The sequence below is a fragment of the Neophocaena asiaeorientalis genome, unplaced genomic scaffold (genome assembly GCF_003031525.2).
Source record: "Neophocaena asiaeorientalis asiaeorientalis breed wild unplaced genomic scaffold, Neophocaena_asiaeorientalis_V1.1 scaffold547, whole genome shotgun sequence".
Lineage (NCBI taxonomy): Eukaryota > Metazoa > Chordata > Mammalia > Artiodactyla > Phocoenidae > Neophocaena > Neophocaena asiaeorientalis.
This window is the reverse complement of record NW_020185330.1, coordinates 878,589-899,757: the sequence shown is the minus strand read 5'-3', so window position 1 is coordinate 899,757 and position 21,169 is coordinate 878,589. Positions and strand designations below refer to the sequence as shown.

General features: G+C 41.0%; 1 protein-coding gene across 3 annotated transcripts in view; it reads right to left on the bottom strand.

Annotated features, from left to right (window-relative positions):
* GNG2 (G protein subunit gamma 2) overlaps positions 1-18,401 on the bottom strand; it is a 131,389-nt gene extending 112,988 nt beyond the window's left edge. The window contains exons 1-2 of one of the 3 annotated variants that reach the window (XM_024734729.1): positions 18,198-18,401; positions 1,202-1,242 (exon numbers count right to left, since the gene is read on the bottom strand). The gene's annotated coding sequence lies outside the window, so the exon portion shown is untranslated. The remainder of the gene's footprint in view (positions 1-1,201; positions 1,243-18,197) is intronic. The other 2 variants (XM_024734728.1, XM_024734730.1) reach the window with 2 other exon arrangements.
* Between the last annotated feature and the right edge of the window lie 2,768 nt (positions 18,402-21,169).

Below are 21,169 nucleotides of genomic sequence, written 5' to 3'. Positions count from 1 at the left end.
GGTTAAGAATCCGCCTGCCAATGCAGGGGACATGGGTTTGAGCCCTGGTCTGGGAAGATCCCACACACCGTGGAGCAACTAAGCCCATGCACCACAATCACTGAGCCTGCGCTCTAGAACCCACGAGCCACAACTACTGAGCCCTCATGCCACAACTACTGAAGCCCACGTGCCTAGAGCCTGTGCTCCACAACAAGAGAAGCCACCGCAATGAGAAGCCCATGCACCACAACGAAGAGTAGCTCCCACTCGCCGCAACTAGAGAAAGCTCATACGCAGCAACGAAGACCCAACGCAGCCAAAAAATAAATAAATTTATAAATAAATAAATAAAATAAAATAAAATGGGGGGAAGTCCATGTCAGGACTAAAGAAAACTGCATCTTGGTTGGGGAGAGAAAACACATTATCACCTGTCTCAGCAATATGGTGACCTTTCAAGTCTACAGCTAGGTTCATATGGCTTTACTCAGTTTCAAAAGCCAAGTCCGTTTCTTCAAGAAGAAACCCCACCAGTATTAAATTGACCTTTTATTGTGACTGTTGTTGCTGCTGAAAAAGCCCTTATAATGTCTACAACCAATCTGTTAAGAACACGGTTTACACTTCTCTGGGCTAATCTACTCTGACATCTGTCTTTCACTATCCTCAATGGCTGCCACCAATTAATCATGTTCGGTGCCATAGAGACACAATTTGTTAAGGCAGTGACCTCAAAGGCTTCCAAACTCAGGTTTTTAGAAGAAAATAGGTGAAATCTGAGTGAGAAATCTGATTTTTTTGTTTTGTTTTGTTTGCATTATGCGGGCCTCTCACTGTTGTGGCCTCTCCCGTTGCGGAGCACAGGCTCCGGACGCGCAGGCTTAGCGGCCATGGCTCACGGGCCCAGCCGCTCCGCGGCACGTGGGATCTTCCCGGACCGGGGCACGAACCTGTGTCCTCTGCATCGGCAGGTGGACTCTCAACCACTGCGCCACCAGGGAAGCCCCGAGAAATCTGATTTTTAACTATCATTAAGGAGAGCCATTTTTTTCCCCTTTAAATCCTAAAGTCATGTCAACATTGCTAAAGACTATGAATGTTTCTTTTTGATCAACATCACATGTTAAATGCTTTCATCTCTAGGCTTAAGATTTTTCTCTAACTCTTGAAGTTCTGGTTAGATTTAAGATCCTAGAAGAAAATATTTCAGAATTCTTACCTCTTTAGTTCCCAAAGCCTGAAGCTCACTGGCAGATCTGGCTGTTGAGAAAGCAGAGTGGAGAATGTATTGGTTTTTTTTTTTTTTTAAAAAAAAAAGAGAAATAACATGATACATAAAAGCTGAACAAGCAAATAAATGTTTCTGTAAATAGGGTTTGGTGGTGATGGCTGAATAGCTCAAGGGGGAGGGGGACTCACAGGTTTACCTTTCTGAGCCAAGAAACAAACATTTTGTTAACTCTTTTTCTTTGAAGAAACAGATTTGTGAAAATAGGAGTCCCTTTCTTTGTGAACTTCCCTAACCTGAAAGAAAACATGAAAATACCAAGTCGGCTTGGGAACCTAGGGCAAGCACAGTTCTTGGTGACAGAGGCTGTGTACCGCTGAGATGAATAAGAACAAGCTTTCCTCCTGACCTAACTTGATTAGCTCCCAGCAGGACCGAAGTGCCAGATACACTCTTTCTCCAGGTGTTAGGGACAGGGGTGGCGCTCCATTCGTGTATATCTAACCCTTTAAGAGGGTAGGTTGGACAAGTTAACGGTTAAAAAACATCGTTAGCATCCAAAGCTGAAGGCTGTTTAGAAGTAGAAACACCTATAACCTCAGTCACTCATGATCTTTAGGATGCTGGGCAGAGTTGGCCTAATTCCGCCTTGTGTGAGTGTGGTTCATATCTAAGAAAGTTCCTGTCTTTACTTCTGAAAAGATATCCAGCAGCCAGCTCAAAGGGAACCGCCTAAGCCTCAGGGAACGCTTTACCATTCATATTTTGCTGTGTCTCAGAACTAAGAGTTACTTAGCATCTAGAGCATTATGACTGAGAGTGTAAATCAGATTCATGGTGGGTCCTGAGACCAAATGAACATCAGTGTCTCTAGAGATCTCCCATTGCCTAAGACTGGCACGTGTGCTAAAATCTCAGCCCAACTGATTATATTCCCAGATGACTATACGGGACCATGTGTTTTTAAATGAGCCAACATTATTAGAAAACCATTATCTCATGATTAATGACAGCAAAGGAAACAAAAACAAGCCAAGGGCAGAAAACAACCTATTTTCAGAGAATAAACCCTAGGGATAACAATGATTAGTGGGACTTGCAAAATAAGCCTCGAAGGGAGCTCTGAGTCCAGCACTCTCATAGGTTCTTGGGAGAGCATAAATCAACACAATCTCTCTGGAAAGCAGTTGGGCAATATTTATCAAGATCCCAAATATGTTCTCACCCATTGTCTTGGTGATGTCACTCCTTGACTTGATCCAAAAAATGCAAAGTATAGACAAAGAAGTATTACCAAGGTGTTAGAAATAGTCTAAATATGAATAACATAACCCATTAAGTAAAACAGAAAAATTCCACACGATGGAACTTGGAAACAATAAATACAAAAAATTTAAGTGATGAGGAAGAATACACATGGAATAAAGTTACGTGAAAAGAGAATACAAAATTATATATAGAGTATGACCTCAGCTAATTTTCTAATATCTATATATATGCATTTTTGAATACATTTTCATATTTTTAATATTCTAATATATCACATACAATATTTTCTAGTAAATATTATACATATCTTTCTGATACATATTTTTCTAGAAAAAAGATTGGAAGAAGGTATGTCAAAATGTTAACAGTGTATTATCCCTTTTGTATAGAAAATGGAAGTACCAGAAATGGCTAGATATGCCCCAGTATCTGCTTTCCCCTTCTTCTATGCTTGTGATAGAATCTAAGCTAGGCACATACATGTCAAGAATAACTGCTTTTCCCAGCCTCCCTCATTGCTAGGTGTGTGGCCATGTGACAAAGTTCAAGGGGATTGCTGCAGCAGTGATGGGTGCAACTTCTGGGTCATGCCGTCCCCTTTCCAACTTCCTCCCTTCCTACTGGTTATAGTGAGGTCCTTATGGTAGGAAGCCACTTTAGACCATAAAGCAAGGAAAATATGCTTGGAATGATGTAACAGTATGATAGAAGGAGACTGGATACCTGGATGATCTTGTGGAGGAGAGTTACCTTACCAGCCCTGGACCACACACCTCTGGATTGTTATGTGAGAGAGAAATAACTTCTAACTTCTGTAAGCCACTGTGAAATCAGGTCTCTGTTCTATGTGGTTCAACCAAAACCCTAATTAATGGAAGGGGTCAGTCTTAATTCTTTTTTTACACTTTAAGTATTTTCCAAATTTTCAATGATCACCATGAATTACTTTCACCATCAGAAAAAGTTTAAGTTAAGTATTGTTTACTAATCTTAAAAAAATTAAGACAGCATAGAATGAAGTTTGGGTAACATGTGCCTTCTTCCCACATATGAGAGGAAAAATGAAATCCACAGTTTTGAGAAATAGTTTTTACACCATATGCCAGGGCAAAATCACACACAAACTCCCTGCATTTGCATGACCCTTTAATCAAACTCCACGGCACTTTATTTCAAGCCTTGTGAAAAATAGTTTTAATAAGGAAAAGTTGTAGAAATAAAATCTGCATGTGGAATACTCTAAAAAAAAGCCTCTAGTCAATGTATTATCCATTTAAGAGGATACCTAGGCTTCTTAAAGTAAATCTTAAATCATTCTTAAAAACCAGTTTTGTAGGTGCACTAACTCATACCTTTAATTTAAGGGTGTTGATTGTTCTCCATACAGAATCATAATGAATCACTCCTCAGTAATCCCACTTTGTTGACTGTCCATCAAAAAAGCATGTATGTTGGGATTTCCCTGGTGGTGCAGTGGTTAAGAATCTGTCTGCCAATGCAGGGAACACAGGTTTGAGCCCTGGTCCAGGAAGATCCCACATGCTGTGGAGCAACTAAGCCCGTACACCACTGAGCCTGTGCTCTAGAGCCCACGAGCCACAACTGCTGAGCCTGTACACCACAACTACTGAAGCCTGCGCACCTGGAGCCCGTGCTCCACCACAAGAGAAGCCACCGCAATGAGAGGCCTGCGCACAGCAATGAAGAGTAGCCCCCGTTCACCACAACTAGAGAAAGCCCACGTGCAGCAACGAAGACCCAACGTGGCCAAAAAATAAATAAATAAATGGGGGGAAAAAAAAAAGCACGTATGTTGATTTTACTTTCCCCTGGAGTGATGACAGATTTGGCAGAGCTCACATAACCTCCTTGGTCTCCTCTGTGATCCAGGGGCCTATATTATAAGATGACTGTCCAAGATAAAGGAGTCATATCTACTCCATAAAATAGAGAAAAGAGACCTGGTCTACTTGGGGATCAGACCTGAAACAATGGCCTCACTAAAACCCGTCTCTAACTGTATTAGAATAATGCACTGAGGAGCATTTAAATCTGTAATAATATTATGCTAGTGGCATTTTGGCACCTTTTAGAGGCTCACTAAAGCCCTGTGCACTGGCACACCAGACGCTTACCGGGTAGATCTGAGAGACATATATGTAATTATATAGCAGATAAGGGACCAATTTTCCCCCCTTCTTCCTGAGAGAATGCCAAATGGCCCTTTTCTCTCCTTTGAATCACAACACCCAACAGTAAAATGGCTAACTTACATTCAGTAACAAAGGGAGGATGCCAGGGTTTCTTCAATTCCCTCTCAGGACAACTGTGCCAGTACGTTCTCAAGAAACCCTACACTCTCTTGTGATAGTCAAATTGAAGCTGATAGTCAACGCTCTGAATTCTCAGTTTCTCTCCCCCTCTTCCCTTTACAGGAACATAAGCAACCCAACTCCACAGGCCTAATTACCATGGTAACACCATGCACTGTGATTATGAGGGTGTTTGTTTTTTAAAATGACTCACAGATTGTTCCCCCAGAAGCCCCAGACACACAGGTTTCTTGCTGGTTTATAAAATCTATCCAAAGTTTTCTTGCAAATGTCTTGCTCTTCATAGCACAACTGGTGTGACAGCAAGAGAGTCATCAAATCAATATGCCCATCTCCTTAAGGATGAAAAAACCCCACTTGGTTCCTTAAACACTCCAAGATTAATCAATTTAAAACTTGGGTTAATAATGAAATTAATTTGAGTTTGTACACTGGAGAAAAGTAATCTGTTTCTAATTTAAATAATTAAGGTAGTTCATAATGTAGTTTTAGGGACCCAAATAAAATTATGAGGTGAAATAAAATCAGCAGTAATAATTATCAAATAAAATAGCCTACATCGGTGCATACATGGGCGATCATATGTAAAGTGTTTTAAAATAATAAATGTAAGTCCTCTTTTTTAAATTAAAAATGCATTTTCTTTTCCTTAACACTGATCGTAACAATATAACTTGATTCTAGGGTAAATGTAAGTCTTAATTCTGAGATGTTTTTAAACTAAGGTCTAAAATAAAGAGATTTATTTTTAAAAAGCAAACATGAAAGAGTCCAGACATTTGGGAGAACTGTGGACTACTTCCATCTATTTATCAATACGTATTATTTAAGACCCTCTATGTACTAAGCACCACTGCTTATAACTGAATATTGTAATAGGACTTAGGGAAGACTATTTTCTTACTGGAGACAAAGGTCATGGGTATGGCTGAGTCCTTCATCTTCCCTCAGAAGATCCTTTGTGTCACAAGGCACCATTCTGTATGAGCTTTTAGTGAGAGGGACCATGACCCAGTGATCACATCAGGCCTAGAATTCAGAGTCCTGACGTGGGCATCATGGGTGGCTCTCTCCAAAAAAAATAGATGTTGGTAATTTTGGTATATTGATTTTCCTCTGTATGAAATGGAAATAAACCCTATTTTAAAAGAAATTTAAACGAAAAATTTTATATAAATCTATATAAATTAAAATGCGAAGTACCCTGATATTTACTTATGGTACAACATATGATAAGCAGACACATACACACACACAATTCATTAAAAATGACTATCTCCAGGACTCTGGGAGGGCTCATGACAAGGAGTACTTCCCAGAACTTCTGCTGCCAGTGTACCTGTTCTCATGGTGAGACACAGCCACACCCCGCCTCTGCAGGAGACCCTCCAACACTAGCAGGGCTGAGAGCAGACAGAAGAAGCAAGAAGAACTACAATCCTGCAGCCTGTGGAACAAAAACCACATTCACAGAAAGATAGACAAGATGAAAAGGCAGAGGGCTATGTAACAGATGAAGGAATAAGACAAAACCCCAGAAAAACAACTAAATGAAGAGGACATAGGCAACCTTCCAGAAAAAGAATTCAGAACAGTGATAGTGAAGATGACCCAGGACCTCGGAAAAAGAATGGAGGCAAAGATCAAGAAGATGCAAGAAATGTTTAAAAAAGACCTAGAAGAATTAAAGAACAAACAAACAGAGATGAACAGTACAATAACTGAAATGAAAACTACACTAGAAGGAATCAATAGCAGAATTACTGAGGCAGAAGAAAGGATAAGTAACCTGGAAGACCGAATGGTGGAATTCACTGCTGTGGAACAGAACAAGGAAAAAAGAATGAAAAGAAATGAAGACAGCCTAAGAGACCTCTGAGACAACATTAAATGCAACAACATTTGCATTATAGGGGTCCCAGAAGGAGAAGAGAGAGAGAAAGGACCAGAGAAGATATTTGAGGAGATTATAATTGAAAACTTCCCTAACATGGGAAGTAGCCACCCAAGTCCAGGAAGCACAGCGAGTCCCATACAGGATAAACCCAAGGAGAAACACGTCGAGACACATAGTAATCAAACTGGCAAAAATTAAAGACAAAGAAAAATTATTGAAAGCAGTAAGGGAAAAATGACAAGGGAACTCCCATAAGGTTAACAGCTGATTTCTCAGCAGAAACTCTATAAGCCAGAAGGGAGTGGTATGATATACTTAAAGTGATGAAAGCGAAGAATGTACAACCAAGATTACTCTACCTGGCAAGGATCTCATTCAGATTCGATGGAGAAATCAAAAGCTTTACAGACAAGCAAAAGCTAAGAGAATTCAGCACCACAAAACCAGCTCTACAACAAATGCTAAAGGAACTTCTCTAAGTGGGAAACAGAAGAGGAGAAAAGGACCTACAAAAACAAACCCAAAACAATTAAGAAAATGGTCATAGGAACATACATATCGATAATTGCCTTAAATGTCAATGGAGTAAATGCTCCAACCAAAAGAACCAGACTTCCTGAATGGATACAAAACAAGACCCATGTATATGCTGTCTACAAAAGACCCACTTCAGACCTAGGGACACATACAGACTGAAAGTGAGAGGATGGAAAAAGATATTCCATGCAAATGGAAATCAAAAGAAAGCTGGAGTAGAAATACTCATATCAGATAAAATAGACTTTAAAATAAAGAATGTTACAAGAGACAAGGAAGGACACTACATAATGATCAAGGCATCAATCCAAGAAGAAGATATAACAATTATAAATATATATGCATCCAACATAGGACCACCTGAATAAGTAAGGCAACTGCTAACACCTATAAAACTTAGAAAAATGGTACAGATGAACCAGTTTGCAGGGCGGAAGTTGAGACACAGATGTAGAGAACAAACTTATGGACACCAAGGGGGGAAAGCGGCAGGGGAGTGGGGGTGGTGGTGTGATGAATGGGGTGGTGGTGTGATGAATTGGGTGGTTGGGATTGACATGTATACACTGATGTGTATAAAATTGATGACTAATAAGAATCTGCTGTAGAAAAAAAATAAATTAAAAAAATTTTTTAAAAACTACTATCTCTAAATTGCTACATATTTTATGTATTGTTACCAATAATATTTTTTTCTCTAGAGCTTGAAGGGATAACCAGAGCCTATCAGTCAGGATAGGCTAAGGTTATACTGTGGAAACAACCCCCAAATCTTTTAAGACAGAAAAACTCATTTTTCACTCTCACTATGTGTCCATTGCAGGTCAGTGGAGAGACCATCTCTGTGTTGTCTTTATTCTAGGCTTAGAATAAGGGCTTAAGAGCTCAGCCACTGTCCCTGTGTTTTCACCACTGTCAATTGCCAAGGAATGCGCTCACATTCTGGTCATTATAAGCTTCCTCCTAGAGGTGACAAACATCACTTCTGATTTCACTGCACTGGTCAGTGCAAGACACAGGGCTACACCTAACTAAAGCAGATGGAGACCTGTAAGCCTATCATGAGTTGGGAAGGAAAGCCAGAAATATTTTTGCCTAATCACATGCACTGGTGAACAAATAGTGCAAGCCTGAGACTGTCACTTAACTAAGTCACAACACTGACGTCAGACTATGCCGAGGAAGCAGGCTTCCTCAGGTGATTCCTTACTTCAAGTTCTGAGCACCTGTGGTTCATGTTGGGCCATAATCATTTCTGCTAAAACTGGCTGAGAACCCCATGGCTAGAACTAAAGATCCTCTACTCCATCTTTGTGGTAACGATAACAATTATACTAATAATAGCTACAATTCTGAATAGTTACTATATGTCAGGCACTATGACATGTAAAATAAACATTTTACATACATTATATAATTTTCCCCTGACAATTTTGTGAAGTAGGTATTGTCATTATATCCCAATCTATAGATAAGGAAACAGAGGCACAGATAGTTTAAGCAACTTGTCCAGGACATTCTGATTCCAAACCAATGTTCTTTAACTACTATGCTCTCCTGTGTATTAAGCCTTAGAATATTATTTTTGTATACTGTAGTATTTTCAGATTATTTTAAAACATAATAAAAAATCAATTTTTTTTTTTTGCTTAGAAAATTTCATTTTTTTTAACTTAAATTTTTTATTAGTTTAATTTTTAAAAAAATTGGGGGACTGTTTGATATCAAGTTTTCTTTTCCCCCAATGGAAAAAATAATAATAAAACTGTTAGCGAAATTACTTTAATGCCTATATACAGTAATGTTCTCTAAACACAGCCATCATTCATGAAGTTTAAAAAATAATGGCAAAGGATTCATTCAATTCTCCAAAGAAAGACTAGACTAAAAGGACTGTTAATTTTTTTTCTGTAAATTTTTTCACAATTTTTCTCATATGGTTCTGTGCAGATCAGATAAATACCCTTCTTAAACACAGCTCTGTTGGCAAAGCTTAGAAATGAACTTTTTTACTTTCCTGTTTAAAAATGCAAATATACGAGTAGGAAGCATTCGATCATTTATTACAGAGAAGGTATTCCTACCATTAACACTTAATCTGTTACGACGAGAATGCACAGAAATACACCTAGAGGCAAGCAGTAAAAACACCGTAATGACGGCAGCTTCACCGCAATTTCCCTTTTTCACTCCTGCTGCCTCACAAACCTAGCCTCTGAAATGAAATATCAGAATGAAAAATAGGAACCATGAAGACAACGCAACAATAATAGAACTGCATGTTGCCTCTGCAGTTGGAAAGTGGAAAACTATTTTCAAAATAACTCATAATCAGAAATTTCAGAGAGCATTCTTGCTTCTCTTACATGTGCTGTAATCCACAAACTGCATACCTCTCTAGAGAAAAGTGTTTTCCTTTGAGTCTGATAGACATCATACACAGAACCCTTGGCCTCTCTTGCTCATTTCTTGGCCCAGGGTGGATTTTATTTAGATCAAATTGATTTAAATGACGAGTCAGGAAGACTCAATTTAATTATATATATGTGCATTTTACAATGCAGAAATGCAGGGCTAGTTGTCTAAATTAAATGCCATTCTTATCACTAACTAGGACTTGATGTAATTTGTTCTGGAATCATTTGTTTAGAAGGTGATTCTTTGCTTCATCTCACAGGAGCCATTTTGTATTTTCTTCCAGGACTCTTTCTCTAGTCTACCTAGATCATCACCATCAACTAAAGCAAGCTTTTCCTTTGTGTGTATTTGTGTATGTTTGTTTTTCTGAAAGGAGAATGCATGGAAACACTGTTCAATCAAAGTTGTATGATCTTGATAAGTTTAACCTTTTGGGCCTTGATATCTTCATGTATAGGATGGAAACAATAATAGTGGCAGACTCTGTTGAACACCCGATAACCATTCACCCCTTCTTTCTTGCTAATAGAACTAGACCTTTTTTCTGGAGTCTGGGGACCATGTTTTTCAGAGAGGCGGGGCTGCGCCATGGCCTCACAGGACACTTGAACTGGCCAATCACAGCAGCTCTGTCTGCCTCACTACTAATAGGGAAGGCACATGAGTTGTGAATGTCATCTCAGAGAGGCCTTCAGGGATTACCCAACAAAGGTAAAATCCCCACGACCACACCATCATACATACAATCTCTATCATTCAATCTGTTTCTATTTTAATCCACCTCAGCACTTATCACTACTTGATGTTTTCTTGTATTGTGATTTGTTTCTGTCAATGGGGTCCAATCTGGCTGATTCTCATCTAATTAGTCTGGGTTGAGGCTGGGCCATAGGTGTTTTTTCAAAGTACCCCTCAGTGATTTCTAATGTGCAGCGAGATCTGTAAACCATTGGTTTATGTGTTTACCAGGTCTCTCTCAATAGAATGTAATTTCCAAGAAAACAAAGAACTGGCCTGTTTTGTTCATCCAAGTGTCCCTGGCCCCTCGAAGGACACATGGCACATTGCAGACATTCCGTTAAGACTTGTGGGCAGACTGACTGTATTGTAATTCTGTCAGTATTTGTCTGTTTTCCCAGTAGTTTATAAGCTCCTAGAATATCTAGTCCACTCTGCATAAAAAAATAAGTGACTCAAGAAAGTTCATTAAACGAATGATAAACAAACTGCATTTGTGAACCCAAATGTTCTCACCAAAAACAAACAAACAAAACAAAAACAAAAATCCCACAAATATATGTGAGGTGATGTATGTGTTAATTAACTAGATGGGAGGAATCCTGTCACAGTATATATGTATATCCAATCACCATGATGAACGCTTTAAATATCTTATAATTTTATTTGCCAATTACACTTCAATAAAACTGAAATTAAAAACAAACAAAAACCCAAGCTGTATTTGTGTGCTGTAAGGAAGACAAAGATGAAACTGGGTGTGGCTGCTGTCCTCAAAGAGCTTGCAAAAGAAAAAAAAAAAAAAGATTGCCATTATACACACGAGAATGCACTAATCGCTGTGATGAAAGAACAAAAGACTTCAGGGGAAGTAAAGATTGCTTTTTATTGGGAAAGGAAGAAACCAAGGAAGACTTCATGGAAGAGACAGCATTTGAACTGAGCCTCACAGGATGAATGGAATTTGGCTACGCAGAGAAGCAAGACTACAGGGGTGAAGTGTGGAAGGAGAAGCAGGAAAGTTCTTCCAGGGAGAGGGAAGAACACAAACAACAAATCAGCCCAGCTGGAGGTCAGGAGGGGTAGAACAAAGACACTGGCTATCAACATGGGAAAGATTAGATGGCGTCAAGATATGTTTCCAGTGACAATACAAAGGTCTGAGCAACTGACTCCAGCTTGGTTGTTTGGTGAGGAAAATAATGAAATTGGGTTTTCCTAATTGAGGGACTGAGAGAACGGGGTGTCATTAATAGTCATGGAATCAGGTGAGGAGCTGGTTTTGAGTGGGGAAAGGCAATGGCAAGCACTGATTTGGAGTCTCAGTTTCAGTGGGTTGGATGTTCTGGCAAGTCTGCAGGGTGCTCGATGTGCAAGTTTAGAGTAGGTGAGAGATCAGGATGGAGAATCAGATTTGGAGCTGCCCCCCACCCCAGTGACAATGACAGAAATCATAGAAAAGGGCTTGATAAAGGAAGAGGGAGAAATTTAGTGGCAGAAGAATCAAATCTTGGGAACACTCATATTTGGGGAGCAGAACTTGGAGTTAATGGAGAGGCTGGGAGACTTCAGAGAGGCATGAAGGGTGGCAGAATATGCCACTCCAAAATATGCCTGTTTGTCATAAGAATTATTTCAGGCAGATTATCGTGGGAAACAGGAGACACTGAAGAAATTATGAAAACATACTAGAGGTTACATTTTTGTAAGGGAAATTTACATTATAAAGGAAATCTCGATGTGTAAGGGTGCCTCCCTCTCTGTTCCAGGAAAAGAAGGAGTGGAACCAACTTAAATATGTATATCAAATCTTACTCTTACTTACCACACTTTTCCTGGCCGCCTCCCCATAACTGCCCTCCTCCACTCCTCCTTAATTTTGTCTTTAGCTCAAGATGGTATTTAAGTCTGAGTTCTAAACCACTTCTGAGAGCTCCTCATTTTTCCCTGGTATCTCCCGTGTACACATGAGGTATACAAGTTAATAAATGTCCATTTGTTTTTCTCTTATCAATCTGTCTTTTGTTACAGGCTTCTCAGCACTGAGAAAGGTGAAGGGAAAACTATTTTTCCTCTGCTACAGGTAGGAAGAAAACAAAGTTAGTAGAGGTTACCAAAGTCAAGGGGAAGCTTTGTTGGCAACCGGTTTGTTTAAATTTATATGTGTAAACTAAGCATGTTTGCAGGCAAAGAGGCAAGGGCCAATAAAAAGAAGAAGCCAAATGTGTAAGGAGATAGAATTATTGTCAGAACATAGTCCCCTAGAAAGTAAAAGGAAATAAGAGTCCAAGTCCAGGCTTGAAAGAAAAGCTGTGCTAATTTGAACTAGGAAGGGAAGAGAAGAAAATGAATGAAGACATGAGAAATTGTGAGGTGGTAAAGAATGAGGCTGAGGAATTCCATAATATATACCTTCTCCAAATAACAGGAGGTGAGGTCACCTGTAATGAATAAAGGGAGTGGGGGCTTGGGTTTAATGGTTTTCATTGAAAATGCAGAGGGGATAGTAAAAAGTGAAATTAAAAAAAAAAAAAAAAAGGATTTCCTAAGAACAGCAATGGCCCTGCTCATGTTGCAAGGAATCTGGAGTAGAGCCCATCACTCCAGTTTCCAGACCCTCTCCTTCAGCTCTATTGCCAGATGCCTGGAGCAGAGGATAATGGGAAGGTCTGACCCTGACAACCAGACTGGCAGGGGGACAAGGGAAGGCCAAAGAAATAGGGAGGAAGGGTCAGGTGACTGGCTTTACTAAGTCTTTCCATTAAGAGCTTGACTGTATAACAAGAGATAAAAGGGCTGACCCTGTCTTATATCTTCACTTCTAAGAAACATGTTATCTCTAGAGTTTGAGAATTGAGCTCCCTCTTTTCTAATGTTTAAGGAAGTCCTCTAGAGATTCTGAACATTGTCTGAACATTGATTCCCATTAACTATAATTGATTTTGTTTAACGTAAGAGTTTTAAGGAACCACATATATCTCTAACGCTCTTACCTGAAAATCTGAATCTCAATTCCACATTGGCATATTTACATCTGAACAAATTTGAACACAGAAACATAGCATATTAACTTTAAACATTACCCTCTTCTTTTTAAACAAAAGACTATGGTCTTCCAAACAATTTTTAAAGTGACAAAGTATAATGACTTTCTCTATCCATCCGCCCTACTGTGGAGGGAAGTAAAATGGAAATTGGATTGGGAGGTGAGGTATTAATCAACTGTGCAGCTCTAGAAAGGTAACAAATTCTGGTCCTATTTTATCAGCCGTCACGGAGGGGTTGATACAGGCTAGGTTTGTTCCCAGGTCATTTTTAGCTCTGCAATTCTATGATGTCATAGGCTGGGACAAAGTCTTAACCCAGCTCTGTAATTCCCCTCTCCCACCCGGGTCTAGTAAAGCCAGTCACGGGTCTTCCCAGTAACCACAGAATCAACAGATTTGCAAATTTTAAAAAGTCAGAGGTCATTATCCAACCTCCTAGTACACACACAGAATGCATTACCAAAAATTAACATACAGTCTTTCAGGAGCTCTTCAAACCATTCAAGGTCAACATCTGCACCCACACCATAGACCTCAGGTATCACTGCTGTTCAAGAGTCTTCCCTAATCTTTCTGCGCAGATCGCCTCAGCCCCATCCATACCCTGCCTCACTGGTTTTGGAATGGAGAGTGAAGTCTGTGGTGGAAAGTGAAACACAGGATTCTTATTTTCAAAAGTGAAATTTAGACTAGAATCACATTGCATTAGTAGAAACTTCTCTCAGAATCTATTGTTGTTTAACTACTATAGCCCCTTTCCAAGGCTAATCCCCTCCATTATAAAGAGTTTGAGAACAATTTAGCATGTAGCTTCTCCTCCCTTTCTCTGAACTTGCTACCTATTGGGCACTCTTTCTCCTGCAGCTAATGAGTAGAGACTAGAAAGACACTGAAGTGATGGCCCCCTCCTGGGGGCCTGGCCTGCACCTGACCAGCAGGATCACTGGTCTACAATTAGGGTTTGAATTTCACTATCAGGTTCTTGATATCACTAATTATCAGGATCTACGCAGATTTTCTTTCTCCTCTTGCGTTTAAAAGTTACTTTTGAGAGATGTATTTCACTTGGGCAGGGATAATACTGGTGTATGCAAGAGGCTGAATACAAATATTATAATCATGACCTTTCTGACACACTATGTTAAGAGATGCCACCATTTCAGAACGTCCCCTCGAAAACAACCCAATTAAAAAATGGGTAAAGGACTTGAATAGACATTTCTCTAAAGGAGACATACAAATCGCCAACAGGCACGTGAAAAGATATTCAACATCACTAATCCTCAGGGAAATGCAAATTGAAACCACAAAGAGATAGCAATTCACACCCACTGGGATAGTTACTGTCAAAAACAAACAAACAAAAAACCCCAGGAAATAACAAACGTTGGTGAGGATTTGGAGAAACTGGGACCCTCGTGTACTGCTGTGGGAATAGAAAATGGTGTAGCGGCTATGGAAAACAGTATGGCCATTCTTCAAAAAATTAAACACGGTTACCATATAATACAGCAATTACACTTCTGGGTACCCCAAAAGAAGTGAAAGCAGGGATATTTGTACACCCATGATCTATTCACAATAGCTAAAACGTGGAAGCGACCCAAGTGTCCATCAACAGATTAATGGATAAAAAACTATAGTATATACATACAATGGAATAGTATTCAGCCTAAAAGAGGAAGGAAATTCCAACATATGCCGTAACATGGATGAACCTTGAAGACATTTTGGTAAGTGAAACAAGCCAGTCACAAAAGGACAAATACTGTATGATTCCACTTACGTGAGGTACCTAGAGTCGTCATAGACGGAAGGTAGAATGGTGGTGCCAGGGGCTGGGGGGAGGAGGGAATGGGGCGTTACTGTTTAATGGGAACAGATTTTCAGTTTGAGAAGATGAAAAAGCTCTGGAGATGGATGGTAGTGACAGTTGTACAACGTCAGTATACTTAATGCCACAGAATGGCACACTTACAAATAGTTAAAATGGGAACTTTTATGTTATATATATTTCACTACAGTTAAAAAAAAAATGTCTCCTGAATCTTTGAGATAGTGGCAAAGATCAAGAATACGCTAACTTTTCCCGAGGCAGAAGAAAAAATGACATCTGGGTACCTACTATGTACCAGGCAGGCACTCACAAATCACACGCAAAAGCAAAAACCAAATAAAACACAACAAATAAACAATAACAACAAATACCCTGAGTATGTACTATTAACCCTTCTTTACAGTGAAGAAAGCAAGGTTCATAACAACGTACCAGCTGAAGGAGTGAGAACCAGTGGTAGGATTCAAAGGCAGATCTGCCTGACTCTCGAAGCCTGCATTCTTTTCACTCCACCATGCTGTTTTCTGCTACCCACAGTTGTCTCTGAAGAGGCTTTGTGCTTTGACTATAGAGCTTTTATACTTACAAGTTGAGCCTGCCTTCTGAAGTAGGCTAAAAAAGTCAGCCAACCAAATGCATTCACTACGAGCCCACCATGAGGCCCAGGACCAACCAGGAGTCGTGTTTCCACTCTGCCGTTGGCCATATGGCAGAAAAAAACACACACACACACACGCAATTAAAATTTCAGTGTTGGTTGACTCCCTCAGAAGCCTCCGAACACTGTGGACAAAAGTAGTATGTCTTTTAATATTCCATTTGGCCAGAAGAAGAGGAAATAGTCCCATTTTACAGGACAGGAACTTTTTCATCTTTTTCTTAAACCTCCTGCCATCGTAGTTACGGATCTGCCGTTACTCATTCATGTTGTGCTTCAAGCTGGAATTTGATAATTAAGGGAATGTTTGGGGCTGTGCAGAAAATAGGCATCTCTTGTTTGATGTTTTCTGAAAGAGAGCGGGGGGCCTCCGGACTCCCCTGTGTCTATGAGCCAAGGTTTCATTTTCTGACTCTTTTGTGAAACACACAGTAAGGAGTAAAGCAGATTGTCTACACATTCTCACACAAAGCAGGGTGTTGGCATTATCTAGTGAATCCAGCCCGTAGCTGAGTAAGTACCGGAGCGTGAGCCCCATCCTCATTCATACAGCCTGGACTCCCAACTTTCCATTTCATTTAATGACAGGCAGCTTGATCACAGAGATCCAGTTAGGGGCATTCGGGATCCAAGATGCACCCGAGATCTCCTCTCTGGGAAGATTATCTTTACATATGGTTCCAGTTCCCGTATGTCTCCTAGACATACGGGAACTGGAACCATGGAATATGTGGTGTGACTTGTTTTGCCCACAGGTTTGATGAAATTCAATGGATTTGTCAGAGGAGCTCCATGGTTTCAACACCAGCACTATTTCGCCTCTTAGTCATCACACAGGTTTAGTTTCATAAGTATGCTCAGAAAATTTGACTTTTTTTTCTTTAGTACCTAAAGATTCTTATCTCTGAAAATGCACTGCTACCCCACAAATTTTGAGAAGACAAATCAATTTCATAAGGTGACATTAAAAAAAAACAAAACTAGAGCTCTTCACGATTGAGAATAATGATACATGAGGAAGCATATACACTTTCCATGGCATATTTAGCGTTTAAAACCTACACTTTAAGAATGAGTGTCTAAATATGACCTTTTTATTATTTTTACTCCACTATAATCAGTTCTTTCTTTTGAAAATTATCTCCTTTCATTGTAAAAATGCAAGACAAAACCTTTTATCAACGATCACTTATTGCTTAACCACATTTTCTGTTGGAGACACAGCTTAATTTTTAAATCAGGCTATGCTAGGATATTAAACCCTCCTACATATCCTGCCAAAGACATCTCACAATCTCATTTCTAATCCGTTAGACCTATTTACTGCACTTGTATGTATCATTCACAAATATGAACAAGCCATGGCCATAGACTCTAATCAGAGGACCCATTGCTCAAGAAAATCAAAGAATAAAAATCAAGTTCTGATTTCACTATTTCGTCCATCCACAGCATAGGCAGGTAAGGAAACAACCTGGCAACACTTTTACATGTTGTCCATCACTGAGGCTAATATGCACCTTGACCTATAGATGAATAAAATCTATATAAACATAAAATCCACATATACACTGGTATCCGAGTCTAGACAAGTTAAACCCGCCACACTCTTTTGAGAAAGAATGCAACTTTAGGATAAGACCCACTGGTAAATGATAGCTGTTTCTGAGGTTATCCTGAAAGCAGCTGCACAGAGCAGAGGGAGGAAGACACCTTTTTTTTTTAATGGTAAATACTGCCCCTCACATACGCAATTCCAGCCTTTGTTGGCAAATTCTGAGTACAAAAAGATTTAACCCCCCAAACAAACAAACAAAAAGCCAAATCACAGTCCTTATGCTGCAAGATAGAAGCTACCCCAGTGCAATGTGTAAGAAAGATAATGCAATTAACATTTTACACTCCTCTAACAAGACTGCAACGTTCAGATGATCAGCCCACAGCTTCACAGCCCCAACTGATTTCAACTGGGCTCTGCTTTCCTTCCAAGAGAACTGCAAACAGCTTCTTAACATTTAGCGTGTTTTCCTGATGAGTCACCGAAGCTAAGCACTAATGAGGATTATATTTTTCAAATCAAGGTGTCATGAATTTGGTCCTTCTCAAAATCCCTGCTAACACAACCCATCCTGACCATTTCCCCCCATCCCCGGAACAATGTGTCTTTCTTCCCCCTCGAAATCTGCCCTTACAACCGCAGGCGAGGGTCATTTTTCTCTTAGCGAGGAGCAACACGAAAAGTGTTTCCTTTACCTTGGCTCCCGAGGCTGGTCCGAGACGAGTGGCTTTCCTCCTCCCTCCGAGCCGCTGTGTGCAGGCGAGCTCCGGCGCAGCCCGCCCAGCCCAGCCCAGCCCAGCCCCGCAGTAGTAGGAGCTGCCCACGGCGCGGCAGCCGCTGTGTGTATGTGTAGCAGCGGCTCCTGCAGCCCAGGGACTAGTCCCCACCCAGCTTTGTCTTCAGTCATCGGTCTTTCTACAGGAAGCAGCGCATCTCCCACTTCCTCCTCTTGCTAGCTGTGAGCTGCTTACTTCTTTCCCTCTCCTTCCATTTCAGGGCTCACGGGAACCCTTTCCTCTTCTCTTGGGCTACCGAAGCCAATGTGACTACAATCCCCTTTTCCCCTTTGTTCCAAGACCCTTTGGGGCCGTCTGTTCCTTCCTTCCCCTTACTCCCTCATTCTCTCGGCCCCCTTCCCCACAGAGTCTGCCTTCTCAGCCTGAACTTGGTCTGTTGTTGCTGCTGTTGTTTTGGGGGGTCCCCAGCCCCTGGCTAGGTTCTGCCCCTGAGGTCCAGCAGCAGCCTCCATGGCACCTCCTGATTTACTGCGGTCCCTTATCAAGGCAGCGAGCTGGGAGCTTGCAGCTTCTTGTTGCAGCATTTTTCTCTGTGGCCAACATTCCCGATGCTTCATTTCTCCAAGGTTCCACTACCACTGAGATCTCGCTTAACCCACGTGCTCAGAAAAGAATGGCCCTGATAAGTATTCTTGTGGGGCATAGGAGCTAAACCAAGTCCTGCACTGCTACCCGTGGCCTAATAGTGAAGACATATTCCCTGAAAGATTCTCAGTGGTGGGGAGTAGCAAGGTAGAGCTGAACGCTGGATCTTCTCACCCCAGAAACAGAGCCCTCTCCCCCTCCACCCCACACTAGCAGGGCTAAAAGAACCCTCGTCATCTTCTTGTCCTTTCCCTTCACTTTAGGAGGTGGTGCAGTGTTAGGAATAAGGGTAGAGACTGAAGGCCAATCTGCCCACCAGTATTTGAGTCCAAGCGGTCATTACTGATTTATGAACTTGGGCAAATTAACTTCTACATGCCTCGATTTCCTCATCTGCGAAATGGAGGCGATTATAGTCATACCCCATAGCAGAAATCTGAGGATTAAATGAAATGGTGCACAAAATGATAATAATCGTTCCTGAAACACAGGATTCGTTCCATACCTATTAGCTCCTATTAGTTTTAGAGGACATCGACGCTCAGAGACGGTGAGTGACTCTCTCAGTCGGCAGCCAAACCAGGACCAGTACTTGGTTTCCCGATTCCCCACAGTGGGATATTCACCACTAAACCTCAATGCTCTCGGGACTCTGAAGTTATTCGGCCTGTGAGTCATTCTTCCCCACTATGAACACAAGGTGCTTTGGGGAAGCTACAGATTAAACCCAGGCTGAGGGTGGGGCTCGGGGGAATCCTTCTTGTGACCAGGCAACACCATTAAGAAACCTCTCCTCAAGAATCAGTGCCTGGCAAGCTAATCTTCCTGGGCATGGCGGACTCTCAACCAGTGCGCCACCAGGGAAGCCCCCCAGCTCTATTTTTAAATCCAGGCTTGCCTTACCCCTCCAGCAAGTAAACTAACAAGAAATGTTGGACATCTAAGGCAGATGCAGGATAACTCTATCATCAGGGAAGTCACCAGGTGAGCCTTCCTAACCCACCTCGAGGACTACATCACATTAGCCTGGAAGGTACAGAATTTAATTTCTATGGAATGTTCTGAGACAGTGCCCAGGATACTCTTTGTTTCGATTTGATGTTCCATAAACAGAGCTTGCTTATTTCTTCCTAGAAATCTTTTTTCAAAAAGGACCCTGGGGGCTTCCCTGGTGGCGCAGTGGTTAAGAATCCTCCTGCCAATGCAGGGGACACGGGTTCGAGCCCTGGCCCGGGAAGATCCCACAAGCCGCGGAGTAATTAAGCCCGTGAGCCACAACTACTGAGCCCACGTGCCACAACTACTGAAGCCCGCGTGCCTAGAGCCCGTGCTCCGCAACGAGAGAAGCCACCGCAATGAGAAGCCTGTGCCCCGTAACCAAGAGTAGCCCCCGCTCGCCACAACTAGAGAAAGCCCACGCGCAGCAAAGACCCAACACAGACAAAAATAAATAAATAAAAATTTAAAAAAGGACCCTGATGTTACCTCACTAACATCAAAAAATTACAAAGTGGATTGATTCAAGATTTAAAATGGGAAGCTACTTTTGAACCACCAGTAAATAGAATTGTAGTCATGAAAGAGGATTGGATAACGTTCCCACAACCTCCTACAACCCAATGAAGATCAGACATGGATTACCTCCAAATCAGGAATCTTGGTGCCAAAGGTTACTGGAAGCTTTTAAATGAACATTTAAATATATATGATATCAAGTCTAAGAAAAATGAGAAGCACAATTATGAATGGTTGGAAAGATTTTGGAAACAAATCTTTGGTTAATTTTAAACTAGTGGCAGATTCTGGCATGAACTCTGGATTCAAACAGGTCCTTTCTGTTGTTTAAATCCTCTCTCCCTCCCTTCTCTCTCCCTTAAGCATCAGAGAGTGGCTGGTACTTATCTTTATGTCTACATAGGGAAATCTCTTTCAGACACTAAAATCTCTAGGAATTTGGCCTGCTGCCTTCTGATCTGTTCTTCCATCTCTGGCCCTTATAAAACTCTCAGTAGGTTAACCTGCCCATTGCTGGGAAGTGTCAACCAACCTCTCTTCAAAGCTAAAAGCTAGATTTTAAAGTGTCCATTTCTTAGGAGATATAATTACATCTCACCATGAGCCATTCATGCCATCAGTAACTAAACATGAGCCTATACATAAAACAGAAGCCTGTAAAATGCTTCAACAGTCATCAGTGGCCCTGTTTGTGGGCATTGATACCTGTACTTCTTACATCTACCTGGCAGAGGAGGTCGATGGCAATAGGGAGGCCAGGATTTTGGTCT